The sequence below is a fragment of the Myotis daubentonii genome, chromosome X, assembly GCF_963259705.1.
Source record: "Myotis daubentonii chromosome X, mMyoDau2.1, whole genome shotgun sequence".
NCBI lineage: Eukaryota > Metazoa > Chordata > Mammalia > Chiroptera > Vespertilionidae > Myotis > Myotis daubentonii.
The window spans coordinates 112137245-112156531 of record NC_081861.1 but is presented as its reverse complement, the minus strand read 5'-3'; the positions used below and the strand labels follow the sequence as shown (position 1 = coordinate 112156531).

Sequence of the window (19287 nt, the reverse complement as noted above, 5' to 3'; positions counted from 1 at the left end):
AGGCCACCAGGGAGTGGGATCATATATTCAATGTGCTTAAAGAAAAAACACTACCAAACAAGAATACTATACTTGGCAAAAGTTTTCTACAAAAATGAAGGTGAGATAAGGACTTTCCCATGCAAACAAAAGCTATGGGAGTTAAATACCACTAGACCTGTCTTCAAAAAATGCTAAAGGGAGTTTTTCAGGTGAAGTGAAAGGATACTAAACAGCACCATGATATTATAAAAGAGTATAAAATTAAATAGTAAAAGTAAATATGTAGACAAACACAGAATACTATATCACTGTAATTTTAACGTGTAAATCACTTTTAATTCTAGTATAAAAGTTCAAACACAAAAGTATTAAATATTAGTATCACTAAATATGTTAAAAGATAAACATAAACAGTTGTACATTGTGACAATGACATGAAGTGTTCATGGAGAAGTTCAATGTAGAATTTTCTACATGGTTGAGCTTGAACTTAAATTTTGTTCAGCTTAAAATACATTATTATAACTGTAAGATATTTTATGTAAGCCCCAATGTAACTATACACAAAAATACCAATAGAAGTTACAAAAAATAAATCCAGAATGGCATAAAAACATATCAATATAACGATGAACAAAACAGAAGGGAAGTCAGCAAGCTAAGAAAAGACAGACCAAAGAACTATAACACTAACAGAAAACAATCAACTAGATGGCAATAGTAAATATTTTCTTATGAATAATTACTTGAAATGTAAATGAATTAAGCTCATAAGTCAAAAGACATAGAGAGACTGAATGGATAAAAATATAAGACTCGATTATATACTATCTACAAGAAACACACTTTAGATTTAAGGACACACATAGCTGAAAGTGAAGGAATGGAAAAAGATATGCCATGCAAATGGTAACAAAAGAGAGTAGGGGTGGTTATAGTTATATTGGACAATATAGACTTTAAATATAAAATTGGTATGAAACAAAAGTGGACAATATATAATGATAAAAGGTTCAATACACCAGGAAGACATAACATTTACACATATTTATGCACTCAACCTCAGAGCATCTACACTAATAAAAGAGAAACATGGTAATTGGCGTTTGACCGCTACCCTTCCCATTGGCTAATCAGCAAGATATGCAAATTAACTGACAGCCAAGATGGCGGCCAGCAGCCAGGCAGCTGAAAACAGGAGGCTTGGTTGCCCCAGCGATGGAGGAAGCCAAGGTTCCCCGTCTGCAGCTGCGGGGCTCTGAGCTCCTTAAGCAACAACTCCAAAAGATACAGTGTTTCAATTATAGAAGCTAAAAGATGGCGGTTAATTTGCATACTCAGGCTCCAAGCAGAGCGAAGCCAAACAGCCCTGAAGCGGCAGGGCAGAGAGGCCTCAGGGCCCGGGGATCAGCGGAGCCGACAGGCCTCCCGGCCCTGGGATCAGCGGAGCCCAGAGGCCTCCTGGCCAGGGATCAGCGGAGCCGAGAGTCCTCCAGGCCCTGGGATCAGCGGAGCCCAGAGGCCTCCCGGGGGATCAGCGGAGCCCAGAGGCCTCCCGGGGGATCAGCAGAGCCAAGAGGCCTCCTGGCTCTGGGATCAGCGGAGCCAAGAGGCCTCCTGGCCCGGGATCAGCAGAGCCGAGAGGCCTCCAGGCCCCCGGGTCAGCAAAGCTGAGAGGCCTCCCAGCCCGGGATCAGCGGAGCCGAGAGGCCTCCCAGCCCTGGGATCAGCGGAGCCCAGAGGCCTCCCAGCAGGGATCAGTGTGACAGGGGGCAGCGACCAAACCCCTGATCGCCCTGCGGGCTCTGGGTGTGACAGTGTCCAGAGCCCCAACTGTCTGATCGGTCCTGCTCTGTGTGTGACGGGGGGAGCTCCCCAACCCCCTGATGGGTCCTGCTCTGTGTGTGACAGGGGGTGGCGCCGCAACCTCCCCATCGACCCTGCCTTGAGTATGACAGGGGGCGGTGCCCCAACCCCCCATTTGGCCCTACCCTGAGCGTGACTGAGGGTGGCATCGCAACCTCCCGATCTGCCCTGCTCTGTGCATGACAGGGGGTGGTGCCCCAACTCCCCAATCGGCCCTACTCTGAGGACACCAGGGGCTGCACCTAGGGATTGGGCCTGCCCTCTGCCACCCGGGAGCAGGCTTAAGCCAGCAGGTCATTATCTCCCGATGGGTCCCAGACTGCGAGAGGGCACAGGCTGGGCTGAGGGACCTCCTCTCCCCACCCCGAGTGCACAAATTTTTGTGCACCGGGCCTCTAGTCCTATATAATAAAAGGCTAATATGCAAATTGACCAAATGACAGAACAACCAGTTGCTATGACATGCACTGACCACCAAGGGACAGATGCTCAATGCAGGACCTGCCCCCTGGTGGTCAGTGCACTCCCACAGGAGAAGCACCGCTCAGCCAGAAGCTGGGCTTACGGATGACAAGTGCAGTGATGGTGGTGGGAGTCTCTCCCACCTCTGCATCAGTGCTAAGGATGTCCAACTACCGGCTAAGGATATCCATGGGGAGTGGGCCTAAGCTGGCAGTTGGACATTGCCTGAGGGCTCCCAGACTGCGAGAGGGCACAGACCAGGCTGAGGGATCCCCTCTGAGTGCACAAATTTCATGCACTGGGCCTCTGGTCTAAATATATAAAGCAAATATTGACAGAACTGAAGAGAGAAATAGAAAGCAGCACAATAATAGTAGGCTATATCAATATCTCACTTTCAATAGTGGATAGAATATGCAGACATAAGATCAGTAGGGAAACACATAAGCCAATCAGAGAGATACAAGTATCACATGATCTCACTCATATGTGAAATCTAATGAACAAAATAAACTGATGAACAAAATAGATGCAGAGACATAGAAGCATGGAACAGCCTGCTGAAACTTAGAGGGAAGGTTGGGGAGGGTGAGTGGGTGGGAAGAGATCAACCAAAGAACTTGTATGCATGTATGCATAACCCATGGACACAGACAATCGGGTGGTGAAGGCTGGGATGAAGGGGAGGCAGGGGGGTGATGGCGGCCTAGAAGGGGAACAAGGGGACACATGTAATACTTTCAACAATAAAGATTTTTTTAAAATAGGGAAACATATTTTATCTATAATGTTTATTATTTTTATTATTTTTAAATACTTTCTTATGTAAACATGAATACTATTTTTATTTAAGTATAAGGTGATCTACAGATTCAATGCAATCACTATCAAAAGTCCCAGTGGCATTTTTTACAGAAACAGAAAAAACAATTCCAAAATTCATATGGGACCACAAAACACTGGGAATAGCCAACCATGAGAATGAACAACAAAGCTTGAGGCATCACATTTCCTGATTTTAAAATATATTACAGAGTTACAGTAATCAAAACATGGTACTGGCATAAAGACAGTCATAGAGACCAGCTGGAACAGAATACAGAGCTCAGATAAATATTCACATATACAGTCAACTCATTTTGGACAAAGGTGATAAGAATGCACAATAGGGAAAGGATAATATCTTGAACAGATGGTTTTGAGAAAACAGAATATTCATACATAAAAATGAAATTGGACCCTTATCTTACATCATACACAAATATCAACTCAAAATGGATTGCAGACTTAGACATAAGACCTGAAATCATAAAACTCTTAGAAGAAAACATAGGATAAAAAATTCATGGCACTGGCCTTTGCAATGATTTTGTGGTTATGACATTTAAAAAAGCATGAACAAAACCAAAAATAAATAAGTGGGACTATAGCAAACTAAAATCCTTTGTACGGCAAAGGAAAAAACAATTGAAAATACAACCAACAGAATGGGAGAAAGTATCTGCAAACCATCTATCTGATAAAAAGTTAATCTCCAGAATATATATGGAACTCCTATATCTCAATAGTTAAAAAACTAATAACCAGGTTATATATTTTTTCATAATAAAAAGTTGGAGGGAAACAAGTCTTTTTCTATCTTATTTGCCTTAATAAGTAGTCCATGCTTACTTATTGAATTATTTTTGGGTAATCATTATTTTTAAATACTTTCTTATGTAAACATGAATACTCTGCAATGAAAGCAAAGCTAGAGTTAAACATAACCATGACTATATATTTTTATTTTTTATTATCATTACCATTAATTTCAATATCCCCCACATTTGTTCTGTGAAATAAAATAGCTTTTTTTTCTCACATATAACTTTATTTTTAGTTGTTTCCTAATACTGGAGTATACTGTATATGTTAGGTGTTCAATAATGTTTGATTAACTCATAAAATAATGATAATGAATGGACTAGAAAGCCACCGTTAGGAATGCTAAAACATAGTGTAAGGTGTCATCTGCTATATATTGCATTTGTTTTCCATTGGAACCCAGATTTGACTCATCTCTAAAAGTAATAATATAAAAGGTATGACAATATTTCCCTCCAATGATGAATTTCAGTTACAAGTAAAGTATGTCCTAAAATATCACGATTCAGGAAAAATATATGATTCAGGAAAATACAGTGTTTAGATACCTGCATGTACAGCAAGTCCTCACTTAATGTTGTTATAAGTTCTTGGAACTATGGTAAAATGATGTATAATGAAATGAATTTTACTGTCGGCTATTTGATATAAGCAGGAATTAATTTCCTATGGCATTTCATCAACATTATAACAAAAGGATTTTAAATCAAATGATGTTATTTGAGGAACTGTTATATATACCTTTTAATATTATTTTTTATATTATAAAAACATATACACCAATTTTAGCAATATAATATTTATTGATTTCTAATTTAATATATTAGGATAGTTGGGAGCTAATATCATATCATGATATTATTTGTTGGCCACCAGTCATTGACAAGAGTCAGGTATGGAAAAGATATAAATTAGTTGTAGATTTGTTAAAATCATTACATGAAAAATGATAAAAAATTTTAATAGATGTGGGACCACATCTATTTAGTAGGACTGCAAAATTTACTGCAAGAACCTCCGATGAAAATAATCTATTGCAATTATCATTTTGTTGTTTATCCTAAAGTATGCGGTTTGTAATATTCACTGCAAATATTTGATATCATATGCTTTGAAAGCAGAGGTAGTCATGCTAAATCTTCAGAGCTTGTTCTTACATGAGGGAGAAGAAAAATGACTGAGGTAGATTGACTGCCTCTAGTGTCTGACAGGGACCAAGGAATGAGAAAACAGGGTAGAACAAGGAGAGAGGAGCAGAGCTGTCAGCACTATCTAGTAGGGTGGAATATGGGCAGGAAATCAGGAAAGGCAAGAAAAGACTAGTTTCCTTTGACCCTGAACCCAAGATAATGGCTCGTGTGTCAAAATCAAATTACTTGGAGCCCTAGCTTGTTTGGCTCAGTGGTAGAGCATGGTGCAGGGTTTGAATCTGGTCAAGGGCACATACTTTAGTTGCAGTCTCCTCCCTGGTCCTGGCCCTGGTCGGGGCTCGTGCAGGAGGCAATCAATCCATGTGTTTCTTACATCGATGTTTCTCTCTGTCTTTCCCTCTCTCTTCCACTCTCTCTAAAAATCAATGGAAAAATATTCTCAGGTGAGGGTTAACAACAACAACAAAAAAGAAAGTCAAGGAGAACCAAGATGGCGGCATAGGTTAACGCCGGAGTTTGCTGCTTTGAACAACTACTTCAAAAGTGAAACCAAAAAACGGAAGGGATATCACCCAGAACCACAGGAACTATGGCTGAGTGGAAGTCCTACAACTAGGAGGAAAGAGAAACGCACACGGACACTCAGAGGAGGCACAGTGCTGAAGTCAAATTCTGAGGTGCGGAGTGCGCGGAGTGGGCTGGCGGCGGAGGACCCGGTTGTTGTTTTCAATCGGGAGGGAGTCGCAGACTCTGAGCTCCAGATACAGGCAAGTCTTTAAGGACCCAGACTCAAACGGGAGAAGCGGGACTGTCTGGTTTCGGTCAGAGCGAGTGCAGCTTTCTCTCTGAGCTTTGCAGTGGGTGCTGGGACTCAGAGAGGCAGAGCCCCTGGGGACAGGACTGAGAACCGCCATAACTGCTCTCTCCGGCCCACCCTGTTGATCCCGTGAGACCCACCCGCCCCGCCCAAGCCCTGCACAAAGGCATTTGCCGGATAGCCTCAGGCAAAGGCTAGATTAGCACCTCCCTAGAGGACAGAAGTTCTCTCATTGCTGACACAGCTGATTCTCATGGCCACTTGGCCTGGAGGTCAAACCCTCCCTGGTATTAGCTACAACAATCAAGATTTAACTATAAGACTGCGAACAAAGACCACTAGGGGGTGCACCAAGGAAGCATAACAAAATGCGGAGACAAAGAAACAGGACAAAATTGTCAATGGAAGAAATAGAGTTCAGAACCACACTTTTAAGGTCTCTCAAGAACTGTTTAGAAGCTGCCGATAAACTTAATGAGATCCACACGAAAACTAATAAGACCCTCGATCTTATATTGGGGAACCAACTAGAAATTAAGCACACACGGACTGAAATAACGAATATTATACAGACGCCCGACAGCAGACCAGAGGAGCGCAAGAATCAAGTCAATGATTTGAAATGCGAGGAAGCAAAAAACATCCAACCGGAAAAGCAAAATGAAAAAAGAATCCAAAAATGTGAGGATAGTGTAAGGAGCCTCTGGGACAGCTTCAAGCGTACCAACATCAGAATTATAGGGGTGCCAGAAGATGAGAGAGACCAAGATATTGAAAACCTATTTGAAGAAATAATGACAGAAAACTTCCCCCACCTGGGGAAAGAAATGGACTTACAGGTCCAAGAAGCGCAGAGAACCCCAAACAAAAGGAATCCAAAGAGGACCACACCAAGACACATCATAATTAAAATGCCAAGAGCAAAAGATAAAGAGAGAATCTTAAAAACAGCAAGAGAAAGAAACTCAGTTACCTACAAGGGAATACCCATACGACTGTCAGCTGATTTCTCAACAGAAACTTTGCAGGCCAGAAGGGAGTGGCAAGAAATATTCAAAGTGATGAATACCAAGAACCTACAACCAAGATTACTTTATCCAGCAAAGCTATCATTCAGAATTGAAGGTCAGATAAAGAGCTTCACAGATAAGGAAAAGCTAAAGGAGTTCATCACCACCAAACCAGGATTATATGAAATGCTGAAAGGTATCCTTTAAGAAGAGGAAGAGGAAGAAAAAGGTAAAGATACAAATTATGAACAACAAATATGCATCTATCAACAAGTGAATCTAAGAATCAAGTGAATAAATAATCTGATGAACAGAATGAACTGGTGATTATAATAGAATCAGGGACATAGAAAGGGAATGGACTGACTATTCTTGGGGGGGAAAGGGGTGTGGGAGATGTGGGAAGAGACTGGACAAAAATCGTGCACCTATGGATGAGGACAGTGGGTGGGGAGTGAGGGCGGAGGGTGGGGCGGGAACTGGGAGGAGGGGAGTTATGGGGGGAAAAAAAAGAGGAACAAATGTAATAATCTGAACAATAAAGATTTAATTAAAAAAAAGAAATTTAATAAAAAAAATAAATAAAAGCTTTCATAAACAAAAAAAAAGAAAAAAAAAAGAAAGTCAAATAACTTGGAGAGTATTGCAATAATTAATTATTAATATGGCCAGAAATAAAATATATCCAGTTTATTTGGAACCCAGCTATGATCATAACTAGCATATATATTTTCGTAAGTTTTTATTTCATATTTTGTATTTGGAAAGAAAACTACATAAGAGATACTTAAAATTATTTTTAAATTTTAGAAACTTACAAACTTGTCAATAATTCAAATGATAATACTCTGGGATGACCCAAATTCTTAGGTGATAAATATTCTAGTAGCAGCAAGTTACTTGGCATTTTCAATGCACTTAGTGATAATCCCCTGTTAACATCCAGGACAAAATTTCCAGGATTACTGTTCATTTCTCATAATTCCAAGATTCCAGATGTAAAATTAACCAAGAGGATGATCTAAATGGCATATCTAAGAGAAAAAAACAAATTTAGGTAACTTGCTTGCTCAATGATCATTCCTCAAGCTCAATGACTTTTGTGAGTTTTATAATAAAATAATCATGTATGGCCGAAACCGGTTTGGCTCAGTGGATAGAGCGTTGGCCTGCGGACTGAGGGGTCCCAGGTTCAATTCCGGTCAAGGGCATGTACCTGGGCTGCGGGCACATCCCCAGTGGGAGATGTGCAGGAGGCGGCTGATCGATGTTTCTCTCCCATCGATGTTTCTAACTCTCTATCTCTCTCCCTTCCTCTCTGTAAAAAATCAATAAAATATATATTAAAAAAAATAATAATCATGTATGAACTAAAACATCTTGCTCAATTCAGTAATTCCTGATTCTCTATTTTTGAGACCAAGTGTTACTCCGTATTAGATATTGGAAAATATCTCATTTATAGGAACAGTATTTAGCCACAGGTTTTTTAACTTTTAAATGCAGCCAAAGAAGCTAACGTAGTCTAGAACTAGTAACAAAGAAACGCTTAGCTTTTCTTTCTTCTTTGGAATACTCTGGGTATTGCCTAGTTGTGGTTCCAGTTTGCAAACACTAAGACCCTGGAATCAATTTTTATCATTTATTTATTTTTTTGGCATGATTGCATCATTTTATCTATTTATTCTATTTATTTAAAACTTATCTTTATTGTCAAAAGTAAGTATTACAGATGTTCCTTTTTCCTACTCATTTACCCCCTCCACCCCGCACCTACCTCCCACTCAGGCCTTCACTACACTATTGTCTGGGTCCATGGATTCTGCTTATATGCAGTTAAGTTCTTTGGTTAATCACTTCCCACCCACCCTCACCTACCTTCCCTCTGAGATTCAACAGTCTGTTCCATGCTTCTATATCTCTGGATCCATTTTGTTCATCTGTTTATTTTGTTCTTTGGATTCCACATATGAATGAGATCATGTGATACTTGTATCTCTCTGACTAACTTATTTCACTTAGCATAATACTCTCCGGGTCCCTCTATGCTATCTCAAAAGCTAACCAAAGCCTCCTGATTCATTTGCACTTGGTCAACAGCCTTTAATACTACAATAAAACTCCTTATAAGACAAAGGGAGAGGGATATCTGAGATAGAAAAGAAAACACAAGCAGATGAGGTACAGGCAATGTGAACCTGAGACAGAAACTGGAGTGGCAGAGAGACAAGAGGTGCTTGTAGCCAACAGAAGCTGAAAATGGGAAGGGACAAATTCTCCCTCAGGGCCTTTGGAGGGAGTGTGACCCTGCTGAGACCTTAATTTCAGAAGGCTGGCCTCCAGAACTTTGAGACAATAAGTTTCAGTTGTTTTGAGCCACCCACTTTGTGGTAATTTATTATGGCCGCTCTATGAAACTAATATAGGCGATGAAACAAGGCTACATTTCTAGAGGCAATTTATCAAACAGTGCCCATTATAATAAGTTATATCCTTATTTTCTTGCTTCAAATTGCAAAATAGTGCCGGGGTCCAACCCCAGCAGGTCCAGGGGTCCCCAAAAGTGTGGACGGAGTCGGCGAAGAAGGAATGACACGGAGGCAGCCTTCGGGTGATCATCATAGCCAGGTTCCTCTAGCCAGGTTCAGTAGCCAGGTTCTAGTCAGGCTCTCTTGCCAACCTCTGCAGTCAGGTTCAGTCCAGGATCCCTTGCCATGTTCTCCCGCTAGGCTCTGTCTCTAGGCTCCGAGGCCAGTCCCTCTCCAGGATCCTCCGGCATGCTCTCTCCAGAGAAGTTCTTCTGTCTCTAGGCTCCGTGTAGGTTCTGTCTTCTTGATTCTGTTCTAAGTTCTGAGTCTTGCTGTCTTGTTACATCTGTATTTATACCAGTTGATTCAATCCTATCAATCTCTATTACAAAGGTTAGGGCGTTTCTTATCTCCATTCCAGGGAGTAAAGATTATGTAGTTTAAGCATGATTGTTTGTAGTGATTAACTACCCGCCTGCCACTTAGTTAAGGAGTTTCATCCCCTCCCTGACTTCAGGGAAAAATTCTTACCTGGGGAAACAACCTTTCTCGGAGAGGTGACCTTGGTTAAAACACAGCGCCAAGAAGGTGAGCAAACATATTAAGAACTGTATGCCATATATGCCAGGTCCCTTGAAACAGCAAGCATGGACCAGCTCCCGGCAAATTCCCCCTTTTTTATTTTTTAAAAGCAGGCATTAAAAAGAAAAACCTCAAATGCTCTCTTATATCCATTTTAAGAGTAGGATTGGCGATTTCCGCTATTACCTGAGTCCTGATCTATCATCCCAGGGAGAGCTTGCCAATCCTGCACTTTCCCAGGGTAGAAAGGCTGCAGTGGGGTTAAGGATAAGGCTCCTTGGGCCTACCTTCTCCCATGCCTCTACATTTACCTTTCCGGCACCTTTCCTTCCTCAAAAAAGCATGGACGTATTTCTTGTATAAAATGTTCCATCTGACTGGGAGTAACCTTAACTCCTCTGCTAGCAAGCATATGTGTTAAAAGATCAATACGGAGTCTTCTTTCTTTGGACTCAGTATGGCACATCTTCTCAATCTAAGTTCTGTACTATCCACCTTCTTACCCTATTTATCCTCTATAGGGGGGTCTGTAGCACCCTGGTGGAGTCCTATCCGTCCTGAGTGTGGGGGTTCTCAATGGAGGGGGCTTACCTAGGGGAATCCTGTTCCAGGGGTTCCCAAAGGTGTGGACGGAGTCGGCGAAGACTATCCACCCTTTTCCTATGGTGGAGTCCTATCCATCCCGAGTGCGGGGGGGCTAACCTAAGGGAACCCTGTTCGGGCGCCAGATGCCGGGGTCCAACCCCAGCAGGTCCAGGGGTCCCCAAAGGTGTGGACAGAGTCGGCGAAGACTATCCACCCTCTTCCTATGGTGGAGTCCTATCCATCCCGAGAGTGGGGCTTACCTAGGGGTCCCTGTTCGGGCGCCATATGCCGGGGTCCAACCCCAGCGGGTCCAGGGGTCCCCAAAGGTGTAGAAGGAGTCGGCGAAGAAGGAATGACACAGAGACAGCGTTCAGTTGATCAGCAGCCTAGCCAGGATCTCCAGCCAAGTTCTGGTCTCGATCTCCAGAGAGGTTCTGCTTCGGATCTCCAGCCAGGTTCTGTCTGAGATCTCCAGCCAGGTTCAGTCCAGGTTCTCCAGGCAGGTCCAGTCACCAGGTTCTAGTCAGGCTCTCCTGCCAATCTCCGCAGTCAGGTTCAGTCCAGGATCCCCTGCCATGCTCTCTCGCCAGGCTCCGCCTCCAGGCTCTGAGGCAAGTCCCTGTCCAGGATCCTCCGGCATGCTCTCGCCAGCGAAGTTCTTCTGTCCCTAGAGAACGTTCTGTGTAGGTTCTGTGCCTAGGCTCTGTCTCTCTTGGTCCTGTCTTCCAAGCCCTGTGTTCTCAGTTCTGTGTCTGAAGTTCTGTCTTGTTACATCTGTATTTATACCAGTTGATTCAATCCTATCAATCTCTATTACAAAGGTTAGGGCGTTTCTTATCTCCATTCCAGGGAGTAAAGATTATGTAGCTTAAGCATGATTGTTCATAGTTAAAATGATTAATTACCCGCCTGGCACTTAGTTAAGAGGTTTTATTCCCTCCCTAACTTCAGGGGAAAATCCCTACCTGGGGATTCAACCTTTCTCGGAGAGGTGACCTTGGTTAAAACACAGCGCCAAGAAGGTGAGCAAACATATTAAGAACCGTATGCCATATATGCCAGGTCCCTTGAAACAGCAAGGATGGACTGGCTCCCAGCAAAATAGTTTTACCCTTTAAAATTTCACAAATTAAGTTATATATTCTTGCATTTAGATGGCAATTACTTGGTTCTGATTACATGACAGATGAATGGTATGGAAACAAGTATGAATTGTTATTACCTTGAAAGAGTTCATAGAGTAGCAAAAAGATTTTTTTTTTTTGCAGATTTCCTGTGCTACTTTTCCACCATCTTCCCATTTACAACTTTTATAATTTTGGCTTTTATATTTAGAAAAAGCATTTTCACAGAATAAATTTAAATGCAATGTACAAATCATACCTAAGCTACTTGAGGACTTTGAAATAGCAATAAATAATTTGGAAATAAATTTTAAACACATAAAGTTGATTATTTGACTAAAGTAATTATATTGTCCATGTGCATATACACATACATATGTGTTTGTGCCTTTTCACAAATAAATTTTCATCAATAAATTAAATACTAAAGGAGCACCTGTTAGCATTTTAAAGTTAAATTTCTTATTCTCCAAATGAGTACTATGTGATTACTGAATAATTTAAGAAGACATTAATTTTAATTAAAGACATTGAAAAGTTTAATTCTCCTGATATAATCATTTTCCTTTGCTTCTAATTTTTGTTGTTGTTAATCCTCACTTGAGGATATTTTTTCTATTGATTTTTAGAGAGTGGGAAGGAAAGAAGGAGGGAAGATGGGAGGGAGCAGGAAAGAGAGAGAGGGAGAGAGAGAGAGAGAGAGAGAGAGAGAGAGAGATCAAACCTGCAACCCAGGTACATGGCTCTTGACCAAAAATCGAACCTATGAGGGCTGACACTCTAACCACTGAGCCAGGGCTCATTAGCTTCTAATTTTTGTTCTCAGCAAGTAATATGGATAAAAGGGAGGGGGGGTCAAAAGCAATTTAAGAATGATTTAATTCAATATTTAATAAGGCTACTTTTAGGCAGGAATCATTTTAATTTTAGCAAGGAACAGTTGTGCATAACATCTTAACTTACGTGAAGAAGTGTGGCCATTTTGGGTATAAATCAGAAGTAGTAAGAGAATGTAATTTAGAACAAGGAGATATTTTAACATTTACCCAATCACAAATGCTACAAAACGACTTTGATAATAAGGTGGCGAAATGGGAGGTATTCATAAAACATATCTTCAAAATTGCCACAACAGCTTGGTCCATGGCAGGTTCAGAGGTCCCAGACCCCAGAAAATACCCTTGCATGCAAGTAAGTGGGAAAATGGTATATTTTAGGAGAATAGAGACAACACTTAGGGCAATGAATGACATCTGATGAGAAAAGATAGAAATCAAGGATATACACAAGTTTATAATTCAACTTCAGCAGACATGATTTATTACAAATAAATTTAAATTGTAAAAACAATGGGAAATGGCAATCTATAATAGTTCCAGAAGATACAACAACCATGGATTCATAAAATAAATGGAAATCTAAAATACTACAGTAAAATATTCAATGCTTATAATTATAAAGAAGGAAACATAAAAATGTAAAACACTGGACAATGATCAATTTCCTAGTCAACCTAGCATACATTATAAAACTGGAATAGGACTTGGCCTCCAAGGAAGTTTCCAATAGTCAAAGAAATCAACAACTAAAACAAAGGAATATGCCAGGGTAAGAAACATCATCAACCATATATTGCCCTATAAAATTGGTCTAGGGTTTAAGACAGAAAAGTAACATGATATATTTGGGCCTAGACATTTGTTCTGGTTTAATACTCAGATATTTATTAGAGATGATCAATGTCGGTTCAAACAAATGCTACAGCTTTATCACAGAAGTAAAGATGCCAATGATTTTCACAATGTTGTCACCACATATCAGAGTAATTTATTGTACATCATCATCCAGTCCAAACACACACAGCATTGAAAAGGGTATCACAAAACAATCCCTACCCTTGCCACATGTGATTGAAGAGGTTCAAATCAGGCTTCCCTAAGATGTACTATTTTGGCTCGTGAATTATTTTGAGCTAAAAGCTACTGAGACCCTGCAAGTTTATGAGAAACGTTTACCTCTCAAAGAATTTAAACTAGGGACTTTGCCCGTAATAACATCACCAAACTAGCCAAAGAACCTTGAAGCTAGAGGAAAGTTTCTTCCTACCCACATGAGGTTCCCTAGTATTTTTATTCTCTTTTATTCCAGTTTATTTAAAAGAGTATTGCTAGTTTTAATCCCTTCATGGGCTGATACCTGCATATTTTAAAATCCTGGTTATAGAGAAACAAAATACTGGAATATAGAATTTATCTAGGTCTTATCATCATTTATAAGCCTCGAACACAAAGCAAAACAAAACCATTTTAAACTTACTGTTTTCTCTGTGAACTACAACCTATCTAACAGAAGCATGTTCTCATGTTATAAAGGTATTATAACATTCTATGGTTGGCTGAATGTTAAGAGTGGGAAATGGGAATAGCAGCTATGGGCATTTACTGATACCAGAACAGGTGAGCAGGAATCCTTCCTGGGGTCGTGTCTCAGGGAATCAAAGAATGAAGCCATGGACCAGAGGAGTTCAAACAAGGCAGGAGTTTATTGCAAACAAACACAGTCTCCCTGCTCAGGGAGGGGATTCAAATGGGCTGCCTCGGAAGCATTCTGCCCTTCCCCTTACATCTGCTAAAGGCACACTCTTTGTCTATCTGTGCTGCTCTCTTATTGGTTCCTGGCCTTTTTTTTATTGCTTAAAGTATTACAAAGAGTATTGCATATGTCTCCTTGTTTTTCTCTTCCCTTGACCTTCCCCTGGCTTCCCCTACCCCCCAGTGTCTTGGTTCCTGGCATTTTTGCAACATTTTATTTTTCACTTGCAAGAAAAAAAAATCCTTGTTTCAAAACACCCTGTTTTTCTGCTATCCATCTTGTTTTTCTGCAGATCATTTTGCGGTTTCAGCTAGCTCCACGACTCCTACTTCTTCCACTCCTTTTCCTGCCTACCTAATTCTGCTTTAACTCCTTTCATTATGACCAGCTCCTTCCTAGATTCTTGCCACATTCATGGCAAGTATCACTAACTGATCACTTCACTCTTATCAGTAGGCCTGGACACCTCTTCAAAGTCCTTTACAGAGCAGCACTTTGCACAGCCAAGAGCTGCCAGCAATGCAATCTCTTGGAAATCCCTGAAATATAATTCTCTAGGGTCTCTAAATAAGTAAGAGACTCACTAGAAAGGAATTTTTCATTATAGTTAAAATGTTAAACTTCCCATCAGAGTGATGTCAGCAAGATGGTGAAATAGGAAGCCCCACACTTTTCTTTACTCACAGAAACAACAACTTAACAACACTAATTGCCTTTTTGAGCAATCCAGAAACCAGTCAAGATGATCCTGCACCTCAGGTGAGACACAGACAAGAAGAACCACACTGAGCCCAGTAGAAAAATTTGTGACATTTACTCTCCATAGTCACTCCCCTCAGGACAGTACCGCATGATTGGGGGGGGGGGGTGGTGGTGGTGGTGGTGGTGGAGGGAATCCCAATGCCTACCTTCTCAATGGGGTGGGAAGGAAAGAGTGGAACATACATCCAACATTCTGACTTTTCAGTGGGCTAAGAGACTATATTAAGTCTTGTTTGAATCTAAATGCTGACAGGAACATGAAACAGGTTGGAGGCCTCTGAAAAAAGAGAATACCATAGCTTAGACTAGATTCAGAGAGTCTGCAGTACCACAAACATGCATTAGCCAAAATAATATTGAAAAAGTAGAGAATAGTTGGAGGCTTCACACCTCCTATTTTCAAAACAGTATAAAATGACAGTAATCAAGATGGTGTGCTGGTGGCATAAAGATGGGCATATAGATCAATGGAAAAGAATAGAAAAATCAGAAATAAACCCTTGTGCATATGATCAAATTATCTTCAACAAGGGTGTCAAGACTACACAATGGGGAAGGGCTAATGGTGTTGGGAAAATTAGATATCCACATGCAAAAGAGTGAAGACAGACCCCAATTTTATACCACATAAAAAATTAACTAAAAATAAATTAAAGACCTAAAGATATAAAACCCCAAATGAAAGAGACAAATTGAAAGAGACAAATTAAAGATATAACTGATTTCCCTTTATCCATTCTGCTTTGAAAATTCCAATCAAGAAGCATATTGTAAGGCTGAATAAACTATATTCCATAATAGTCTTATTTTAAAAAGGAGAATTTTCTTTTGAAAATGTGTGCTTGCTTAATATTCATTTCAACTAATTAAACTGGGAGAAGGGATTCTCCCCCCCCCCAAAATGGAACCTAATCATTTTTGCACTAAAATATTATGTTTATTATTGTTATGACATTAAACAAAGCTATAATAAAACCCTATTAACCACTAATAATTTAACAATGTCTTTAGAGGTCACTGGAAAAGTAGTCTCTAATAAAAAAATTATAGGTTCTAAAACATATAGCATAGGACACAACGAAAATTTGAAGTAACTTTCTGAAATTCTTTGATTGAAAAAATGAATGTCCCAATATTATATCATTTATAGTTCCATGAAGATTTTTTCTTTCCCTTTTTAAAGATTTATTTTCCTTAAAAGTTCTAGTGTATATTCAGATAAATTTGTTATTCCTCAAGTAGCCTATAAATATTTGATAAATGAAATCAAATGTGGTTTTATACTATTTTTTTCCTTCTAATCAAACAAATAAACACCCCCCACCCTGAATTCATACTCAGAAAGCCTGAATAACAGTAGTTGTACAGTTTCCTGATTTGAACATAATACCTATCTTTCAGGTATATTAAACTGTATAGATATTTAGAAAATATTAAATTTTATTATTCTCCCTCCATATGATTGATATGAATTGTACACTTTTACTGGCATTAGAACTAAACTCTCAAAGAACCATTATTCCTGCTCTAAATTATTATCCAGCAACTTTTGTAGCCCTCAAGAAAAGTAGTGACAGGTTAAAGCCGGGCAACAGGAGGCAAATTACTTGTATTTTTTTTTTTTATGTGGGCATTGGTAGAGAAAGTAGAGCCAATAAGCTGTTATTCCTTAAAATAAACACACATTCTGAAATTGTTTTTTTTAAAGTTACTGATAAAGATCATACCATTAAGGATATACTGTCTAATACTGTAGTTGTGTGCTTTGTTAAAACAGACAACAGACCCCAAAAGGAGTCACTTATACTAAGTCCCACATTACCAGACTGAGAATTACAGTTTCTGTCCTTCCAGAAATGGAATCTTATACCAGTCAACCAGGAATCAACTGATCAGCACTGGTTAAGTAGTCTGCCTGATAGACACCTGCTACCCCTAAAGAAAGTAACCTTACAATAACCAACCCAATTTTTTGCCTAGTGTAACTTTTTTGATCCCACTCTCTTCTGCCTATAAAAATCTTTCACTTTATACAGCTCCTCAGAGCTCCTGTTGGCTAGATTGGATGTTGCCTAATTCAAATTTGTTTTTGCTTAAATAAACTCTTAAAGTTTTTAATATGCCTCAGTTATCTTGTAACAGTTCTCAGCACTTGAAATATGGCCAGTCTAAATTGAGCTGTGCTGTACATCCAAGTGCACACTGAATTTCAAAGACTGAATATGAAGTAGGAATGTAAAACATTTCATGAATAATTTTTAAAATTGATTAAATATTGAAATGATAATGTTTTACTTATGTTGGGTTAAATAAAATATGTTCTTGAAATTAAATTTTTACTTTTAAATGAAGCTACTGGAAAATTTAAAATTACAGATGTGGCCGCCATTTCATTTTTATTGGATAATATTGTTTTAGAGGGCCCAAAAGGAAAATTGAGGCCCATGCTTTTCTTCAAATTGTGTCTTATACACCATAATACTGAACTGGATGTTTGCATGAACACTCTTAAAGGGTTCACATTTGAATATGAAGCATAATAAATGCATCTACATGAATTATGTTAACACCTAGAGATAATTTTCAAGAAAATAGCCTCTTCATAGCTATATATATTTTAGTTCTGATAATAATGATCCCAAGAGTCCACCATTTATCTTTTAAAATCTCCTTGATTGGAGGTGGGAAGAAATGTCAAGCCAGCTGTCTAACTACATGTCTGTCCTTTGTGAAAAAGGCCAATCTACGCCATTAAGTCAGAGTTGCAACTATATTCAAATATCAGACCTGCTGAAAAGAAGCAATAGAAACTAACTTTTAGTAAGGCTAAGAAATAGCATTATCTCTTTTCTCTTCATTTTGTACATATACGGATCAATTTCAGAAAAAAATATTTTTATTCCTTAACACAATTCTATGTTGAGAAAAATCCATTTATATTTGTAAGGGACAAGGTCAAATTCTTCATAAAATACATATTCTATTAGATCATTGTGAAAACCTTGACCATTAAGGATGTAGTTAGAAAATAATCCAGAAATAAAAATGAAAGGAGGGGCCTTCGGACTTATCTGGGGCCGGCAGCTAACTGACCGGGGGCCCAGGTCTGTGGCCTTAGCAGACTACCATGGGCTCCTTGTCAGCCCAGCAGTTTGCAGGTGGCTGTGACAAGGTACTGGAGGAGGCGCTGGATGACTCGGCCAGGGCAGCAGTGGAGCCACAGCTGCTGCACCGTTCCCTGCATCTCTACGTGTTCAATGTGCACATGGGGTTTGGCTTCCCGCACTGGGGTCTTGCTGGACCCACCAGTGGATGTCTTTGTGCAACAGAGTAAGCTGTACCTGGAGGGCTGCTGGAGCTTGAAGAGGGTGAGGCAGCGGAGTTCATTTTTAAGAAGTCTGCCAGGGGCCATGAATCTATCCGAGACACTGGCGCTGGTTGGGTGTTCTGTATTGGGAGTGAGAGGAGGCCAAAAGAGAAGAATATGCAGAAGTGCAAATCAGGGAGACAGGTGCCACAACTGAGGAGGTCTAGTAGATCATCATGCCAAGGGTTGAAAGTTGACACCCCAGCCCAAGATGTGCCACTTCTGCCAGAGCATGTCATTTTGTGGGGCTGTCCTTTTGTGATCAGGAAGTTTCGAGGAACAGGCATCAATCGGCACAATGGAGAAAGTGGGGACAGGATGGGTAGGAGGCAGCTGGCATTGCTGTGTGTGTCAGGCTGGGTTCCACAGCATCACTCCTCTTCCTTCTTGGCAGGGAGTAAATGGGTGGGGCAAAGGAACTCCAACCATACTCTATCCAAATGTATGTGAGGGCTTTGGGGGAGACCCCCGCCCTGCAAGCTTTGAGTCTCCATCCCCAGGATCTCTAGCTTTGAAAACGGCCTGAATAGGGAAGCTGTTTTCCCTTTAAAGAAGGATACTAGTATGTATGAATATTTCCTCTGCCAGAAAGAAAAAATTAACATGAGGACAGAAATCAGACCAAAAAGGACTACATTCTGTAGGAGGGAATCTCTCAGGGGTACGGCAGGGTTTTTCCCCATCTTGTCTCCTCATAACCCACTCTTGGGATAGGGTGTGGAGACTTGTCCCAAGCAATGGGTTGTGACAATAGGCAAAAGGGTTGGTTGGGGAACAGCTGCAGACCTGCTGCCCCTAAGATCACTCCCACCCCA

The 19287-nt window shown here is 40.2% G+C and overlaps 1 pseudogene; it reads left to right on the top strand.

Moving 5' to 3' along the window:
• The first annotated feature begins 18232 nt into the window (after nucleotides 1–18232).
• LOC132223624 (protein lin-28 homolog A-like) lies at nucleotides 18233–18734 on the top strand (annotated as a pseudogene).
• Nucleotides 18735–19287: the final 553 nt, after the last annotated feature.